At 46.1% G+C, this 17,592-nt stretch overlaps 1 protein-coding gene and 1 long non-coding RNA gene across 6 annotated transcripts in view; one reads left to right on the plus strand and one right to left on the minus strand.

Annotated features, from left to right (window-relative positions):
• FGF1 (fibroblast growth factor 1) overlaps positions 1-17,592 on the minus strand; it is a 93,381-nt gene that overhangs the window by 46,094 nt on the left and 29,695 nt on the right. The window contains exon 1 of one of the 4 annotated variants that reach the window (XM_053566011.1): positions 11,790-11,941. The exons of the other annotated variants lie outside the window; for them this stretch is intronic. The gene's annotated coding sequence lies outside the window, so the exon portion shown is untranslated. Of the gene's footprint in view, positions 1-11,789; positions 11,942-17,592 lie in introns of those variants that run through there. 4 annotated transcript variants of the gene reach the window in all.
• Positions 1-17,592, plus strand: part of LOC128568399 (uncharacterized) — a 48,197-nt gene that overhangs the window by 4,721 nt on the left and 25,884 nt on the right. Inside the window, exon 2 of one of the 2 annotated variants that reach the window (XR_008375152.1) lies at positions 16,172-16,271. This is a non-coding gene — a long non-coding RNA (uncharacterized LOC128568399). The remainder of the gene's footprint in view (positions 1-16,171; positions 16,272-17,592) is intronic. The other variant, XR_008375151.1, reaches the window with a different exon arrangement.

Below are 17,592 nucleotides of genomic sequence, written 5' to 3' on the forward strand. Positions count from 1 at the left end.
TTTCAAAAATGACAGTTCAAAATAAATAAATAAGTGACAGCTGTCACAAATAAGGAATCTAGTTTTAATGAGAGCTCCCACAAGGCACAAATCACTTATGCAGAGATTTGGGAGGAGGGATTACTTGAGATAGTTTGTGTACATGATCAGAATTTCAAAAACCCAAGATTGGCAGGTGTGCTGGGCAGAGGATACAGCATGGGCAAGGAACAGAATTGGGAAAATGCAAGTTGAGAACAAGAAAACAGTCCATTTGACTTAAGATAGGTCACATAGGATGAGTTCATGGGGAAGGAGGGGAAGGAGAGATAGTCCATAGCTAGACTTTACACTGTATCCCACTGCCCGCTCAGCCTCTTCACTGCCAGGCCCAGTAATTATCTCAAATTTAATATGGTCCAGACGGAACAGTTGATTCCCTTGCCCAACTCCTCAGCTTCTCTTTCCCAAATATTTCATCTTAGTAAATGTCCTCTGCATGTCAGCCCAAAAGTGGAGAAGTCATTTTCTCTCCCTGTCTCTCCTCCACCAATTATCCCTACTCAATTCAGCAGAAAGTTTCATTAGCTCTAGCTCCAAAATATGACGTCAATGCAACCTCTTTCACCTTCTCCACTGGAACCACCATGTTCCGATGCTTTGTTCTTTTGTTAAGAGTCTGTGTAATATAAGCTCACATTCTCACCACCCCTTTGGGGCATTAAGCATTGAGCGCTCCAGTACATACACATAACACGCATGTTTATAAACATCTGTTTTTCTCTTGTTAATTTGTCTTTTGTCAGTTGAACTTGCACCCATGAACCTAAGATAATAGAGGAAAAGAAAATATTTTCCCCTCTACAGAGGGAGAGAGTTCACACCACCCTCCTAGGAAGTACAGGTTGATTGTATTTCTTACGCAGAATGCTTGAGACAAGAAGCATTTCAGATTTCTGATTTTTTTGGGTTTTGGCAAACACATATACACACATATACGTAATGAGATACCTTGGGAATGGGACCCATGTCTAAACTCAAAGTTCATTTGTGTTTCCTATACACCGTATACCCATAGCCTGAAGGTAATTTTATACAATATTTTTAATAATTATATGCATGAAACACAGTTTGGGCTGTGTATTGACTACGACCCATCACATGACATCAGGTGTAGGATTTTCCACTTGTGATGTCATGTGGTTGTTGTTGAACAATTTTGTATTTTGGAGCGTTTTGGATTTCAGATTTTCAGATTAGGGATGCTCACCCTGTATTGGGGTCACAACAAAAGAAAAACAAGGGCGTAGAAATGGAGAGAAGCTGTTCTTAGACGAGAGACCTGAGAATATACGTCACTAACGGGGAAACCTGCAGGGAAAGGGACTGAAGGTGGAACTGAGAATGTCACTGATGAGATCAGGCTCTGGAGCAGAAGGGAGAGAACCAGATGAGGCATGTCCGTGAGGTTTATGGGCTTGTTACCGCACAGGCAGACCTCAGTGGCACAGAAAACAGCAGCCTGCCCTTGGCGGGGGAGAAAACAGGGTGACCAGGGAGGCGAGGACGATTTGTTCTTTTTAAGAAAACCAAAAAAGAAAATAAGCAATCACGTGCACTTTACTCCAATTTAATGCATGTTAACATTTTCTCAAATTTACTTCAGATCTTTATTTATGTAAAAGAAACAAAATATTAGAGAGAAAGTTGAAATCCCCTGGATTCCCTTTTTTCTAACACTTCTTGCTCTGAGGCAAGCACAGTTCTGAATCGTAAGGGTGTGTGCGTGCGTGAGTGTGTAATGCACAGAACAACGTGCTCTGTACCGGTATGGATGGTTCTGCAGTTTGCTTCTGTTCAATCATATTTCTGAGCTCTGTCCATTTTCATACATTATCTGTCATACTTGTTGTAACCACTATAAGTAAATTCCAATCTTACAAATAGCCTGCATTGCATTTACCTATAATCTCTAGGTGGACACTTAAGTTACTTAAAATTTTTCACTCTTACCAAAACTGCTGCTATGAACTTTCTTATATGTAGGTCACTATAAAAGTTTTGGGACAGACTGTGTTACGGTCCATTATTTCATGTCTAAGAAACACAGTTGACAGCAAGTTTCAGCTTGCTCGGCTTACAGGTGTTGCTGGGAGGGCTTCATTGGTTTCCATCCACACACATTTTATGTTTCTTGTTTTTTGTGTATCTCAAAACTTTTGTAATGACCCGCATACATGGGAGATGTACTTTTTACTATTTGCCCTTTTGACTTTCTGACTTTTTTTTTTTTACCATATATATCTTTAACAGATATTTTAAATATGAACAAATACTTTTCTTAAAAAGATTGGCGGTGCCTGTGGCTCAGTGGGTGGGGCGCCGGCCCCATATACTGAGGGTGGTGGGTTCAAACCTGGTCCCAGCCAAACTGCAACAAAAAAATAGCCAGGCGTTGTGGCAGGCTCCTGTAGTCCCAGCTACTCGGGAGACTGAGGCAAGAGAATCGTCTAAGCCCAAGAGTGGGAGGTTGCTGTGAGCTATGACGCCAGGGCATTGTACCAAGGGCGACAGAGTGAGACTCTGTCTCTAAAATAAATAAATAAATAAAGCCCCACAGATTAGTGTTTCTCAAAGCATGATTCAAAGAACATCAAAATCAGAATTATATGGGACATTTGTTTTAAAAATCCAGATTCCCGGGTGTGCTTCCTCCATGTGCTAAATCAGAATCTTCAGCAGTCAGTCTTTGGAATCTACTTTATAATAAGCTTCCTTCTTAGACATCCTCCAGTTTGGAAGGCACTGGATGGACAGATGGCTCCTCTGACAAGGGGAGGGTAGATTTAAGGGGTGCAGGGGGAGGGATGGAGAGTAGTATTGATTGACAGTTCTTCTGTGCTAGGGTGTGACATGGATGTTATATCATTTAAAAGAGAAGGGAGAGGGAATCCATGGTATTTATCAAGATGACATTGCAGAAGGTTCAAAAGGACGGCCAAGGTGGACATGGTACCTAGGCATGTTCTTTAGATTCCCGCGGCCCTGGCCTCAATCACTGGACTCACCACTTGCTTAGTGGCTGGTGTCCCTGGGAAGTCACGTGACCTCTCTGAGCTTCAGTTTCCTCATCTGCAAAATGATGGCAGTACATACCTCACAGGGATTTTGAGAAGGTCGAATAACTTCAGGCTTATGGAGCCTGCTTACCCCCAACCTATAACTTCTGAAGTGGCCGATAAATGATGATGATGGTGGGAGAGTGGTGCCCATGACTGTTAATAGTTTTAATCCATTCTAATAAACATGTATGCATTTTGTAGAGTTTGACTCATAGCCTTGTTATCTGAAACTATTTAAAGTAGCAGGATATTTTTCTAGTGTTGCTTTATTGCTAAAAATCTCAAAGGTACAGTCCTCACTCTATCATTCTCACGAGAGAATGTGATCAACACTTGTAATCAGCAGTAATGTGGAATGTGGGCGTTTCTTGTCTTGTCGGGGGAAAGGGATCAAGTCAGAAGGGTAAGCATTTTAAATTATAAGTAAAATACATACTTTCACTCACACACATACACATGCACACACTCTCGTTCCTAGCATGCCCACAGCCCAGATCATCCCCTGATGAGGACCCAAGTGTGCCGCTGGCAGGGTGGTATGCCACAGCTGAGGTTCCTCCTCCCTCCTACCGTCTTTAGCTCAGGCAGAGGCAAGGTTGCATCCAGAAGGAGAGCCGCTCAGAAGGCTGGAGCAACCAGCCTGATACCCAAGGGACGTGCAGTGATAACCCAGGGGAACTTTTTGGTGAAACTTTCATCAACCCACAGGAGCCTGAATCCACCACGGCAGCTAAGAGACGTGGGGAAGACCCCTGGCTCTGGATTCAGATATGAATCTCAGCTCTACCCCCTAGGAAAGCTGTGTCACTTAGTCTTTCTTTAAAAAACAAAAAAATTAATACTCTTTATGTGCCACTGGCAGGGTGGTATACCGCAGCTGAGGTTCCTCCTCCCTCCTACCGTCTTTAGCTCAGGCAGAGGCAAGGTTGCATCCAGAAGGAGAGCCGCTCAGAAGGCTGGAGCAACCAGCCTGATACCCAAGGGACGTGCAGTGATAACCCAGGGGAACTTTTTGGTGAAACTTTCATCAACCCACAGGAGCCTGAATCCCCCACAGCAGCTAAGAGACGTGGGGAAGACCCCTGGCTCTGGGTTCAGGTATGAGTCTCAGCTCTACCCCCTAGGAAAGCTGTGTCACTTAGTCTTTCTTCAAAAAAACAAAAAAATTAATACTCTTTATTTTTAAGGACACTTTCAGGTTCACAGTAACACTGAGCAGAGAAGACAGAGACAGATAATTCCCCTCCCTTCCCTTCCGTTCACCCAAATGGTGTCCCCCACCATGAACACCCCCAACCCCGGTTGGTACGTTTGTTATAGTCATCAAGACATGTTGACAGGTCATTATCACCCGGACTCTGTAGTTTACATTAGGGTTCACTCTTGGTGTTGTACATTCTGTGGGTTTTGACAGATGTATGACACACACCACCCATGTATCATCACACAGAGTACTTCCACTGTCCCCAACCCCCCATCCCCAGGCTCCTCTCCTTCTCTCCTAGCCCTTGGCAACCACTGATCTTTTCACTCTCCGTAGTTTTACTTTCCCAGAGTGTCATACAATTGGGATCAGAGAGTATGTATTCTTTTCAACTGGGTCCTTCCATTTAATGTTTTTTGTTTTTTTTTTAAAGACAGAGTCTCACTTTGTGGCCCTCAGTAGAGTGCTGTGGCATCACAGCTCACAGCAACCTCAAACTCTTGGGTTTAAGTGACCCTCTTGCCTCAGCCTCCCAAGTAGCTGGGACTATACGTTCCCGCCACAACACCTGGCTAGTTTTTTGTATTTTTAGTACAGATGGGGTCTCACCATGGTCTCACCCTTGCTCAGGCTGTTCTCAAACTCCTGAGCCTCAACAACCCTCTCACCTTGGCCTCCCAAGGTGTTAGGATTACAGGTGTGAGCACTGTGCCTGGTTTCCACTTAGTATGAGTAACATGACTTTAAAATTCTTCCATGTCTTTTTGGGGCCTGGTAGCCTTTTTTTTTTTCCCTGCACTGACTAGTATTCCATCATGTGGGCACTTACCCTCTTTTCAGGCTCTAAGTTCTGGGATGTGCTACAGGGGGAATGAGTAACACAAGCTGAGAGGATTAGTGAGGTGAAGACAAACACCCATGTCGGCTCAGTGCTTGGTACCGGGCCTTCTACCCAGGGGCCCTTTCGGCACCCTCACATGGCCCTTCCTGAGCCCTGTGCTGGGGGTGTCATTATCAGGCAGAGGCAAGGAACGCAACCCTGGGAAAGGTGAAGGGGTTGCTCCAGGCCACACATCCGGGAAGGGCAGGATCTGGGATTTGAACCCAGACGTTCTGACTCCAGGTCCTAATCTCTGGGCTATGACTTCCTGGAAGGGTTTTAGCAGGGCTTACACATAGTGAAACCGTGCTGCCAAAGGTTGCTTCTCCTTATGGTTAATGTTTTTGAAGTAGAGTCATTTAAATGGTAAGGTCACGATTCTTCTCCAATGAGAAATATAGGGATTGAGAGGTTCAGAAATTGTCTGATGCTATCAGGGTGCCACAGAACTAATTGCCTTGGGTAACAGGGGCTCTGAGCTGCCCTGGAGAGAGCACTGAGCATTGGGCACTTACCAGGTGGCTTATCCCATTCAAGGCGACAACGAACCCTGAGAGGTAATGACCCTTAAGGCTCCCATTTTAGGTTAGTGTCCCCCCTAATTCTGTCTGCCCCTCCCAGCCCTGGCCACACCTGCCCCAGCCCCTGCTCCTGTCTCAGCCTGTGGCAGACGTGGAGCCTGGTGCTGGGTTGGACTGGGAGTGCTTGGGTCCGCACAGGTCTGCCTGAGGCGTGAGAGCCCCGGTGACCACCGCAGCCTTCCCTCATGGCCTCGTCCCGGCGGCGCATAGTGTGTCCACGCCAGGCCCCGGCAGGCCGGCTCACTCACTCCCTGTCCCCTCCGCTTCCTTCTGCCCTGGATTTCCAGACAGAGTCAAAAATGGGTTCATGTCAAATAAGATTTGTTTTCTTTTCAGTGTCATTTTCCATTTATAGATGACCTTCTCTCAGGAGACTCCGTCCTTCTTCCTCTGTCTCGTTTTTTTCTGGGTATTTGGGGAGAAACTGTTAGTGGTTGTTTTGAGCCCTGTGGTCAGCAGCCCAACCTGTCATTCATTCAGGATGTCTCAGCCAGAGGTTACCTTTACAGCTTGTGCTGGTTTCTGTGGCCTCTGAGACCCCTGTGGAATTGTGCCCACATATCCAGTGTGAATTGTTAAAAAGAAACATCCACTTTGGTAGAGTCTGTGTCCACAGCTCACCCTGTGGGACAAGGAGGACAGGAATCACAGCAGTCGTAGCAGCCAGTACCCAGGGTACTCTGCTGAGCGCATCACAAAATGGACCTGGCTCCCGTGAGGCAGGCGCTGCTCTGATCTGTACACAGATGAGGAAATGCGTACAAGGAAGTGAAGACCCCACAGGGGGTCCAGGCCTGTTGACTTCTCTGCCATGGTGTGGTTTCTGGGATACCCCCATGTCCCTCCCTGCCACAGTTACCGTGCACACACTCTTCCCCCTCCTGGACCGCTGTTCCCACCACTCTGCAGATAATTCATCCTAACCCATCTCTCAGATCTTTGCTGTTGCTTCTTCAAAGATGAAGAAGCCCACGCCTACCCCAGGCAGATGCCCCCTTAAAGCTCTCACAGTGCTTCCTGCCTCTCCTCCACAGCACTGTCAGTTTAAATTCCACTTTTACTTGTGCAATTTTCCGATTAAGTCTGGTTCTATCCCCAGACAGACCATAACTCCATGAGGGTGGAGGCTTGAAAGTGCCACCCCACCTGTCCATGATTTTGTCATTGCATGTACTATGCTGGACCGAAATGATCTGTTTATTTGTCTGTCTCATCCTTTGGTCTATGGATTTCCTGAGGGCAGCATCCAGGTCTTTTTCTAATGTAGTGCTCAACTCAATAAACATTTGTTGAGTTGAAGTCAATGAATTGGATTTAATTGAACAATGTAATCTGGGAAGAGGCAGCTGAAATTTCAGAACTTTTGTAGGAGCAAGCTCATAAAATACAGTCCTTCAGCACCATCTTCTTGGAAATTCAGAAATTGTTTTACAGAGAACATTAGCTTTTTTAAAAAAGCTAAGTTCACTTGTAATGAGCTAATAGGTAGTTTATTGATCTTTGCATAGTAGAATAGAAGGATCCAAGACTTATCCAAAGAAGCGTCAGGCAACAGTTATAAATCCAAGAGAAGTAGGAAGAAAGGATGTGTGCCCATCTCCACAAGGTTCATCTGGAGTTTAACAAAAGTCAGGGCAAAATAACTAGTAGAATCTCACTGGACCACACACTGGGATTTGCCCGAGGACGTTGCACAGCCCTCAGCCTTGCAGCATTTCCCTGTCTCTCCTGGATGACACTGCCTGGTGCATCTACCTGTGTACTCCCATCCGCTGTCTTTGACTCCATGAATGTTGTAGCCTGGTGAGGAGGAAACAGCCCCACTTTGGGGTTGGCCCTTTCCAGGGACCAGCACCCTCTGTCTGGCTTCCACACCAGAATGAAAAAGGGAGAGAGGGAGGGGAAGGGGGCTTCTCTTCTACCTGGAGGAGAAGCAGGGTAAGGAACAAGGAGAGGGTTACAGGCCTGTGGCTCACCCAGCGGGGTTTGTGAAGATAGCGCCAGGCAACCACAGGCGCCCACATCCAAACAGGGCCTGGCCTCAGTGCTGCCCACCCCAGCTCCAAAGAAAACAGGCTGTTATTTGGAAAAATTATTTTCTTTCATCTGCCTCCTCCTTCCTATCACAACAGATTATGAGCATGTTCCTTGGAGGATTGAATAGCCCCTTTGAAGAAGTTAGAAAGAAGCCAGTTGAGTTGAGAGCATTAACCTAGTTAAATTTAGTAGCAGGACAGATTAACAGGTAATTTGAAAGAACATTATTGAGGCTCCAGCTACCAAATATGACACTCTTCAATTTCTAAGCATTTTGCAAAATAAACACTGTGTAGTTATCACAAATAATGATGAAAGTGTCTTCTCATATCATCTCCCATTGAGATCTGCCGCTAGTGCACTCCCTGGCACACAGTAGGTACTCAGCAAATGGTTGTTAAATGAATACCAGATATTTGAAGCTAACTTAAGGTTCTAACCACTTTCCAGAGTGGACAGAAAGCTCCCATTTCAGCCATACTTTGCTCAAAGGCATTGAGTAACAACACACAGAATTGTGTGCCGTTCTCCTTTGGTGTCTAGATCTAGTTTCCACATCCCAGATTGTGAATTTTATTCCTGACAGTTAACAAACATAAGTGGAATCCCGATGTCTTAACACAGATCTAAGAAGGATATTTTTCAAACTAGTCATCAAAGGACTGTCCTCACAGATAAGACAGAGCCCTGGGTAACTTGAAAATATTGCACAGATATTAAAAAAGAACATCTCGGGGTTTCCGTGGTTATGGCAGAAAGAACTCAGTGATTTGTCGATGTTAGAATCGGAGAGCTGGAGCAGCTTTCGAAACACCAAAAATCAGATTTGCATGGCCCTTGGGCGGGCGGGACCCAGGCTGGTGCAGTGGAGCCTGTGGTCAGAAGAGGGCGCTCAGAGCTAAGTGTGCCAGCACGTGGTGCAATCAGAGGGCCCCTGCACAGAGGCTGTTGACGCTTCATCTTTGTTTCTCCTGCATGTTTTTGTGTTTCTCTGCAGGAATGAGAGTGGGTTTTCCCCACTGTGTGCCAGAGAATGATCTGCAAATAGAAACTGGTGATTTCACAGATTAAATACCAAATCCCAGGAATATAATGTTTTTTTGTTTGTTTGTTTTATTTTAAGAGAATTCAGTCTTTGATCTCCCTGAAATCTGTGAACACATTTCCCACATCACAACTCTTTTAACATGTCTAAATGTGCCCTCAGGAATCAGTATCGTCTTCCAATGGATTTTAAATGTAGAAGATGGATGGTTAAGCCAGAAGGATAGACTGTTCTTTTATCTCTTTTAGAGTTACTTATATCGGGTGCATATTTATTAGGTTAATAAGAATTACTGATGCATAAATACAGTCACCCACAACATCTTGATTAAAAAGAAGACTGTATTCATCAGGGTGAAATACTTTAAAGCCTTATTTCTGGTTCACAAGCTTCCTCAGAAATATGCCTTTATCCCTGCACTTTTCATCCCCAGTCCCTAAGGAAAGAGCAGACAAATTCAAGAAGCTCCTCAAGGAAACAGTACTTATGGGCAGACCCCATGACTTGTAAGTCCAGTATTAAGAATTTGTCCTGGCCAGGTGAGGTGGCTCACACCTGTAATCCCAGCACTCTGGGAGGCTGAGGCAGGTGGATTGCCTGAGCTCACAGATTTGAGAGCAGCCTGAGCAAAAGCAAATCCCAGTCTCTAAAAATAGCCAGGCATTGTGGCAGGTACCTGTAGTCCCAGCTACTCGGGAGGCTGAGGCAAGAGAATCGCTTGAGTCCAAGAGTTTGAGGTTGCCACGAGCTATGATGCCACAGCACTCTACCTAGGGTGACAAAACTCTGTCTCAAAAAAAAAAAAAAAAAAAAGAATTTGTCCTACAAAAGGACTCACACAAATGACCAAACAAAGATCCAGGTAGAAGATTCACTCTTTGAGATGTACTCTTTGCAATAGCAAAAACGTGGAAACAGTGTGGTCTATCAAAAATGAAATGATAAAGTAAATTATACAGCCAGCCATCAAGAAGAGAGCTGGACGTAGAGGTACATATATGAATGGGTAAAAAAGGAAGCCCTAGAATAGTGGTTCTCAACCTTCCTAATGCCGTGGCCCTTTAATACAGTTCCTGTGGGTCGCGACCCCAGCTTGAGAACCGCTGCCCCAGAACAATATGTATGGAATGATTTCATAACTTATTTTTAAAATTGTGTAATATATGTACGGAAAATCCATAGACAGAAATCCGAGAAGATTATTACCTCAGGGAGTGGGGTGGGGTGGGTGAGAGGCACTCACATGATATTTGTTATTGCAGGTACTTTTCTAATTTAAATGAAAAAATGATAACACTTTTAAAACCCTCTAAAAAGAAGGCAGGAGTGCTGTCCGCTGATTCCTTCCCTTCAGCCCCCATTACCTCTGCTTTATTAGGGACAGTACAGTGGTTACCAAGTAACGTAAGCTAGTATACCTTAGTCATACCCCTGTTCCTCCCTACCCACAGGCATCTCCTAATGATTCCACCTAAGTCCTTGTTACATTTGCCTTCCCTTTCATTAATGTTTTAGACCAGGAAATTCTCAACTCTTATTCATGGCAACTGCTTCTGATTTTTCTTTCTGTAGCTTACTGCACTGATCTCATCCCCAACATATCTAGCCTTATCCTCCAAACTCACAGAGCTGATCGTGCCTTGCCATTCATCACATTCCCTCAGTTATTTCCCACTGCCAGAGTCCAAACTTCTTAATTCAGCCTTCAAGGCTCTTGATGATCTGGTTGCAACTTTCACTCATTCAGGCCACAACGAAAGTACATGTCAGGACTTGGAGACTCTCTTGTGAATAAGATAGTTGTGTTTGCTGCCTTTATGGGACTACACCATGGTGGGGCTTCACGTCACACACACTCACACAAAAGAAAGGACAAGGAAAGAAAAATGGCAAGTTGTGCTTTGGAGGATACGCTCTTCAGTATCAAGTAACAAGGACAGAGAATGTGGAGTAAGACCAGGAGTGAAGACTCCTTGAGGAGGTGACCTTGAAGCTAGGAAAGGAAGGGAGAGAAGGAGGAGGATCAGAGAGCCACTCTCCCAGCACCCAGACACCTGTGCTCGGCACTGCTGCTGCCCTGGCTGCAAACTCCTTGTGGGGACAAGCTGCAGGGTCATTTGGGCCCCGAGTGCCTGGCACATAGTAGGCTCAGTAATTGTGAGATGCAAAGCTGGATGGATGGTAGCACATGGACGGTGCTCCAAGCTGAGCTGAGTGTAATGTCTTTTGAGGACAATTACATAACCAAAGATGCTGATGCCTCGAGTTTGCTGGTGTTGGCGTTCCTCACAGGCGCTGAGCCTCTAGGAGGAACTTTTAGGCAGAACACAGACAGACCGAATTCTCATACAGGTTTTCCACCACTTGGGCTGCATGTCAGTTTCCTATTTAAGTGTCCTTATTATACATGGGCGTGTATTTTTAAAAATAAATAATAACATTTTCATATTTTTCTTCAATAAACAGCTCTTTACCATATCTCACCTCAATTCTAGGAGGAACTTTTTTTTTTGAGACAGAGCCTCAAGCTGTCACCCTGGGTAGAGTGCAGTGGCATCACAGCTCACAGCAACCTCCAACTCCTGGGCTCAAGCGAGTCTCTTGCCTCTGCCTCCCAAGTAGCTGGGACTACAGGCGCCCGCCACAACTATTTTTCAGTTGCAGCCGTCATTGTTGTTTGGCCAGCCCAGGCTGGATTCGAACTTGCCAACTCAGGTGTATGTGGCTGGTGCCTTAGCCGCTTGAGCCACAGGCGCTGAGCCTCTAGGAGGAACTTTTAGGCAGAACACAGACAGGCAGGTCAAGGGTGGGTCTGTGCCGGCCTACCCAGTTCTATCACTGTGCTCTATTACTAGCTCAACCACTTCCCGACAGCAGATCTTAAGAAGCCTCACCAAGCCCTTGTTTTCTTAATCTACAAAATCCGAGTAGCAGCACCTACCTTCAGGGGGTAGCTGGCTGGGAGGATTCAGTGACACACGTAGAGTTAGCAGAGCTCCTGGAACAAAGTAAAGGCTCGAAATCCAGGAGGTGCCATTGCGAGGGGAGTAACATTTCTTTAGCCTGGCCCATCCAAAAGCCTCCCAATGCTTCTGAAAGAATCACGGCCAAAGACGACAAAGGGCATGCACTTTGGACTGTTTTTCTGATGAAAAGGGAGAAATTCTCTTGCCCAGAGACTCTTTGACTCCAGAGCAGGCTCCAGGAAGCAGCTGCAAACATAGCAACACTCATAGGACCGTGACCCTAGTCTCATTAGCCCTGTGTTGGGAGTGCTGCTGAGCTGACCAGTTATAAACAGGCCCATGGGCAGCGTCACAGTTCTCTCATACAACGCGGCGGTAGTTTCTCTCAGTCTGGCCGTCATGGGGGCTTCCTCCCAGCACCTCACCTGTTAGGTAGCTGAGAACATCTCCATTCTCTCTCAGTGTGTTCAACTGTCCCCTCAGGGAATACTCTGCCCTCAATTCCTCCATCTGAGGCTGCCCTCCCTGACTGTGGGAGGAATGGGGGTCACTCAGTCTCTCACTGGAAGGGAAGAGTTGACCCTGCACAGGATCCTCCAGGGCCCAATATCCCCAGTGTAGAGTCCTCTGTGTGGTTTTCATGACTCAAGTAGGGGCTGCTGGCTTCTCTTGGCTGGGTCAGGGCCCAGGGCGGCTCCTTGGCTGACCAGTTCTTGCTGGCCCCGGTTTCTGCCTCCCTGCCCAGGAGGTCTGCCCCAGCCCTGCGTCAGGGTCACCCCACGATAGCCTCTGGCTCTCATCTCTGCATTTACATCATGCAGGACTAGCAGAACCCAGAGTGTGGAGCACACCCACGCGACATCTGACCGCGGCCATCGGCCTCCCGGCTCTCTGGGCCTCCCGTGTGGCAGGGCTGCTCCCCCTTCAGTGTTCCCCTCAGCTCATCAGCCTGCTTTTAAAGCCAGAGCCACCTCCCCCCACCTCCACACGCAGAGTATATCTTCTTTTCCAGCCCCATATTTGGGCATAAACCCTCCTCCTCAGTGATAGAAGCCCCAGTGTCTGCAAGGCCTCGCTCCTGAAGCCATCTCACAAATCTGTCCACAGATCCTTTCATGGAGCCGACTGCCCTTACTCTGTGTTCCCCTTTCCTTCTCTGGCTCCAGCCAACAGGCCACCTGGACCAGCCTTTGAGAAAGGAGACTCCAAATGGAACATGGTTTAAAGGGGATCAGGTGAGAGGGGTGAAAAGACATTGCTTCATATTTGCAAAAATTCTCTCCCAGACACCGTTCCTCTTGCAGGTCTGCCCTAGCCAGGGAACTGATGTCCTTCGGGGAATTCATCTTTGCTCCACTCTTAGTCACGTTCCTCCAACAAATGTACTGAGCCCCTGCAACAGGCAGCACTGTGCTGCCACCCGCATCAACAGCTGCCTTACAAACATGATACAGAGATGACAAGATGCTCAATGTCACTAGCCACCAGGGAAAGGCAAGTCAGAAGCACAAGGTCACTTCACACCCATAGCATGGCTTTGATCAAAAAGGTACACAGTAACGGGTGTTGGTGAGCATGTGGAGAAATTGGGACCCTCCCACTTCGCCGGTGGAGATGTAAAGGGTGCAGCCACTTTGGCAGTATCTCGGGTGCCGAAGCGTAGAGCTACCACGTGACCCAACAATCCCACAGCTAAGTATATAATCGAGAGAAGTGAGAGCAAAGGTTCATACAAAAATAAATACATTAATGCTCGCAGCAGAATTACTCGTGAAGCCAAAAAACAGAAGCAACAGATGATTAATGGATAAACAAAATGTTGTATAGCCATCCAATGGAAAATCATTCAGCCATAAAAAGGAATGAACTTGTGATGCGTGCGGCGACATGGATCACCCTCGAAAGTGTTAGGCCAAGTGAACGAAGCCCAGCACAAAAGATCACATGTTGCATGGTTCCATTGATGTGAAATGTGGTTGGGGGAGGAGAAATGGGGGTTGACTGCTGATTGATAAGTGTCTGAAATGACACAGTGGCAATGGTGGCACAACTCTGTGAATATGCTAAAAGCTACTGAATTATTTACATGGGCAGGTTGGGTGGCGTGTGACTCATATCTCACCAAGGCTATTGATAATATCCTCATCTCATTCTCTAAGTGTCTTTCTCTCTCCCAACTCTAGCTCTCTTAGAACAAATGCGTATTCAATGTTCTATAGGTTCAAGACTTTCCTCCAATACACTTATTGGAGTTCAGTGTTAGGTGGACGCCAGTTTAGTGATTTTTTTTTTGAATGGTCATTTTCCTTTAGAAGGTAAGCTCCAAAAGGGCAGGGATTTTTGTTTCTCTCATTCACTATTATATCCACTATGCTTAACAGAGGGCTTGGCACACAGTGATGTCTCAAAAAACTATTTGTTTAATGAATAGAAGCCTTTATGGAGCTTACATTGTAAATGGACACCAAAGCCCAGCAATGTCCACTAGTCATTTGTTTATTCAGCACATGTTTTTTGTAGCCTCCTCCATGTGTGGAATGTGTGAATGAAGCTGATGGTTTTTTTGCCTTGGAAGAACTTAGAACAAAGGAACCCTTAGCAGGTTTCACATTTTGATCAAACACTAAATGTTCACCCCCAACTTACCACTATACAATACATATAGGTAATAGAATTCACCTTGTACTCCCTAAGCTATTAAAATTAAAAGGGGGGATTTGCATATATTGAAATTTCAAGATGTTTCAAAGTCCCTCTTAGCAGAGGTTTGTGGGAAGTTAGGTGAGTTGAGAGTCATACAAAGGAAAAGAGAGGTTCCCAAAGACAGAGGATGAGGAGAAAGTGAATCAGGAAAAAAAAAAAAATGGGCATTTCCAGTATAATTATTTTACCAGTCAGGAAGCATTTCATCCAAGTTGTGATATTAATTTCTTGCTGAAGTGAGAGTAAAATCAGCGAAGGGGAAAGTGCCAAGCCCCATCCTTCATCTCCAGTGACAGGGATGTCTTTGAGAAGAGCTATGATAGGAAAGAGTGACTCAGTGGCTGGGAGGGTAGAGGACAAGCGTGTTTTATAGAGATGGGGAAGATCTAATTAAAGCACAACTGCCTTCATCACTGTGGAAAATTATGGGAAAGAGCACCAAGAGGTCAAGACAGAGGACAGGAAGAGGCATGATGATGACACCAGTTGGGAAACCAAGAGGCCAGCGTGTAGAAGCACAGCCCCTGTGAGTGATGGAGGTCTCGGGGTCAAAAATTACAGCAAGAAAACTTGGCAAAAAGAAAGAAAAGAAAACTTGGCTAGTTGAGTTTTTTCCACACATACAGTCTCTCTGTTCCACCTCTCTCTTGCCCCATATTTTCATCTTAACGTGCAGGGTTACTAGAAAACCATTAATGACTAGAAGGTGTGAACAGGGCTAGGCAGTGATTAAGACATGAATAAGGCTTTTGAACAAGGCAGGGTGAGACCCAAGAGTTAAGATGGTTGGAGAGGTGGGAGGAGGAAATAAGATGTGGGAAGAAGAAAGTTCAGGGTCAAGGATGATGCTACAAAATCATAATCCTTGACCCTGAACTTTATTCTTCCCACATCTTCCAAGCAAATCACAAGTTGAGCTTGGGAAAGGGGAGAGATGGGTCAGAGAAGGACCCTCCACTAAGGAGGCTTATGAACTGGGAGCTGCTAGGGTCCTCCTGAAGGGGCCACCTGACCTCCCACAACCTGTAGACACATCCCCGCTGTGCAGGGGGAGCTTTAGACTTGAAGTGAACAGGCACCAATGAGCCCTGTGGAAAGGAAGGAGGCAAGGTCATCTTTTTTCCTGCAGTTAGGTGCCTCCATTGTGTTTTTGTTTGCCAGGCCAGCTGGCCACCAGAAGGAACAAATGGCAGAGACATCCCATGTCCTTCAGAGGCAATGTGGCCTGTGGCACAGAGGCAGTGTGGCTAAGGGAAGGGATTTGGGCATAGGAGGTCTGCGGCTCCCTCTCTCTGGGTCACCAGCTTTGGGCACAGATTCCACTGCTCTAAGGCCTGTGTCCTTCTCTGAAAAAGCAGGGCTGATATGAAAGGGCTACTGTTGGGACGAAATGAGACAGTAGAGGCAAAGCTCCCAGCACACTATGGCCCTTAAAATAATTCCTCAAGCCTCAGATGCATGTATTTTTAACATCTCTAAAACTTGGCCAAGTAGCAATTTTTTTCTTAGTGGTACATAAAATGATGGTGTGTCTTCCAATGTATGATATCTTAGATTCGATAAAGGATGGAAGTAGACATCCAGGCGGTGGCAGTTGGGGTGTTCTGTGGTTGTTCTACCTGCGTGTGACTCAGGGGTGTCCTTCTCTCTCTAGGCTGGCTGAGTCTTTCCCTGGTGGGCAGAAGCCCAGACTCTGAGTCCGCCCAGCTGAGGGTGAGTCCTGACTCCACAACTCACGGTGACACCTGAACTAGGTAATGCTCCTCTCTGAGCCTCAGTTTCCTCTTTTCTACATGCAGATGACAATGTTACCTAAGCACACAGGCTTATTTTGAGGCTAAAATGAGACAAAGTTATATAATTTAACACAGTGCTGCATTGTATGGAAATGTTGATGATGATGATATAAATTATTAACTAGTAACATTACCTTACATAATAACATTATGTTTTATAAAAAGTGTTAATATTATTGCTGAGATCTTGGGAGCCCTGCCTCTAAACTCAAGTGCCCCATCTCACCTCACTCTCTCCCGACCTCCCCCCTCCTCCAGGCCCCGCCTGCCTGGCCATCTTTCCTTCTGGGCAGACTTTCCTTCTCCCCCGTGCTCCCTGCTCAGGACTTTGGCCCCTTCTGACACATTACTTCAGGGACTGTTTACCTTGGAAATAGGCTGGCTCCCTGCTCCTCGGAAAAGGCCACCACAAATCCTGACTGGGGTTTTCTCAAGCAATTAATGACCCAAGACCTCCCCCCAACAAGGGTCCTCTGTCTCCTCATCTTCCTGTCTCCTCCTGCGCCCTTGCTCTTTTCATCCACCTAGCTGCCTCTGCTCTGGCTGGAGTTCTCTGAACACTCAGTAACCTAAATATAGATGGTGTGGCCTCCTCAAAGCCTCTCACCTCTACCTACTATGACTCACTTATCAATAACAATGATGCTTTATGTCGAAAACATTACTAACTCACATGCTCGGAACCCCCCCAATATCTTGAGATCCCCATGGGCCCTTCCTATCCACAGGTGTCCAGTGGCCCCATAGCACAGCCTTCATCTCCAAGCACAACAAACAAGCATTTCCTCTGGGGAACTGGAGAGGCTCACAAGTAAGCATCGCCAATTCTTTTCTTGATACCTAATCTTCCTCACCATTTCATGAGCTCTGAAGATGGAGCTAATGACAGTCCCCCAGGTTGGCTCTCTGACAGCCCTTCTCTTTTGAGGTGAGACCTCTTCCTCCAATCTGTCCTTCCGAGTGGCCTTCCTCACTCCATGCAACCAGGGACAGGAGAGCCCAGACGTGTCTGCAGCTTTGATTGCCAGTGGGATTCCACTGGAACATGAGCTACTCTAGTTCAGCTTTTGATAAATATCTCAGATTTTGTTAAATGAAACTTAGACACAGGCTCAGCTTTAAGGTCTTGTTATCAAGGGGTTGGATCTGTGTCAGGATCATGGGCCCTACAGATGTCCCTGGAGGAAGCTATGAAATGAGACTTTTCTCTGGTTTTGCAATACAACATGAGGACTCTAGGAAATTTTCTTTAAAAAATCCAGTTTCTAAAACCTCATTT

This window comes from Nycticebus coucang, chromosome 17 (genome assembly GCF_027406575.1).
Source record: "Nycticebus coucang isolate mNycCou1 chromosome 17, mNycCou1.pri, whole genome shotgun sequence".
In the NCBI taxonomy this organism is placed as follows: domain Eukaryota; kingdom Metazoa; phylum Chordata; class Mammalia; order Primates; family Lorisidae; genus Nycticebus; species Nycticebus coucang.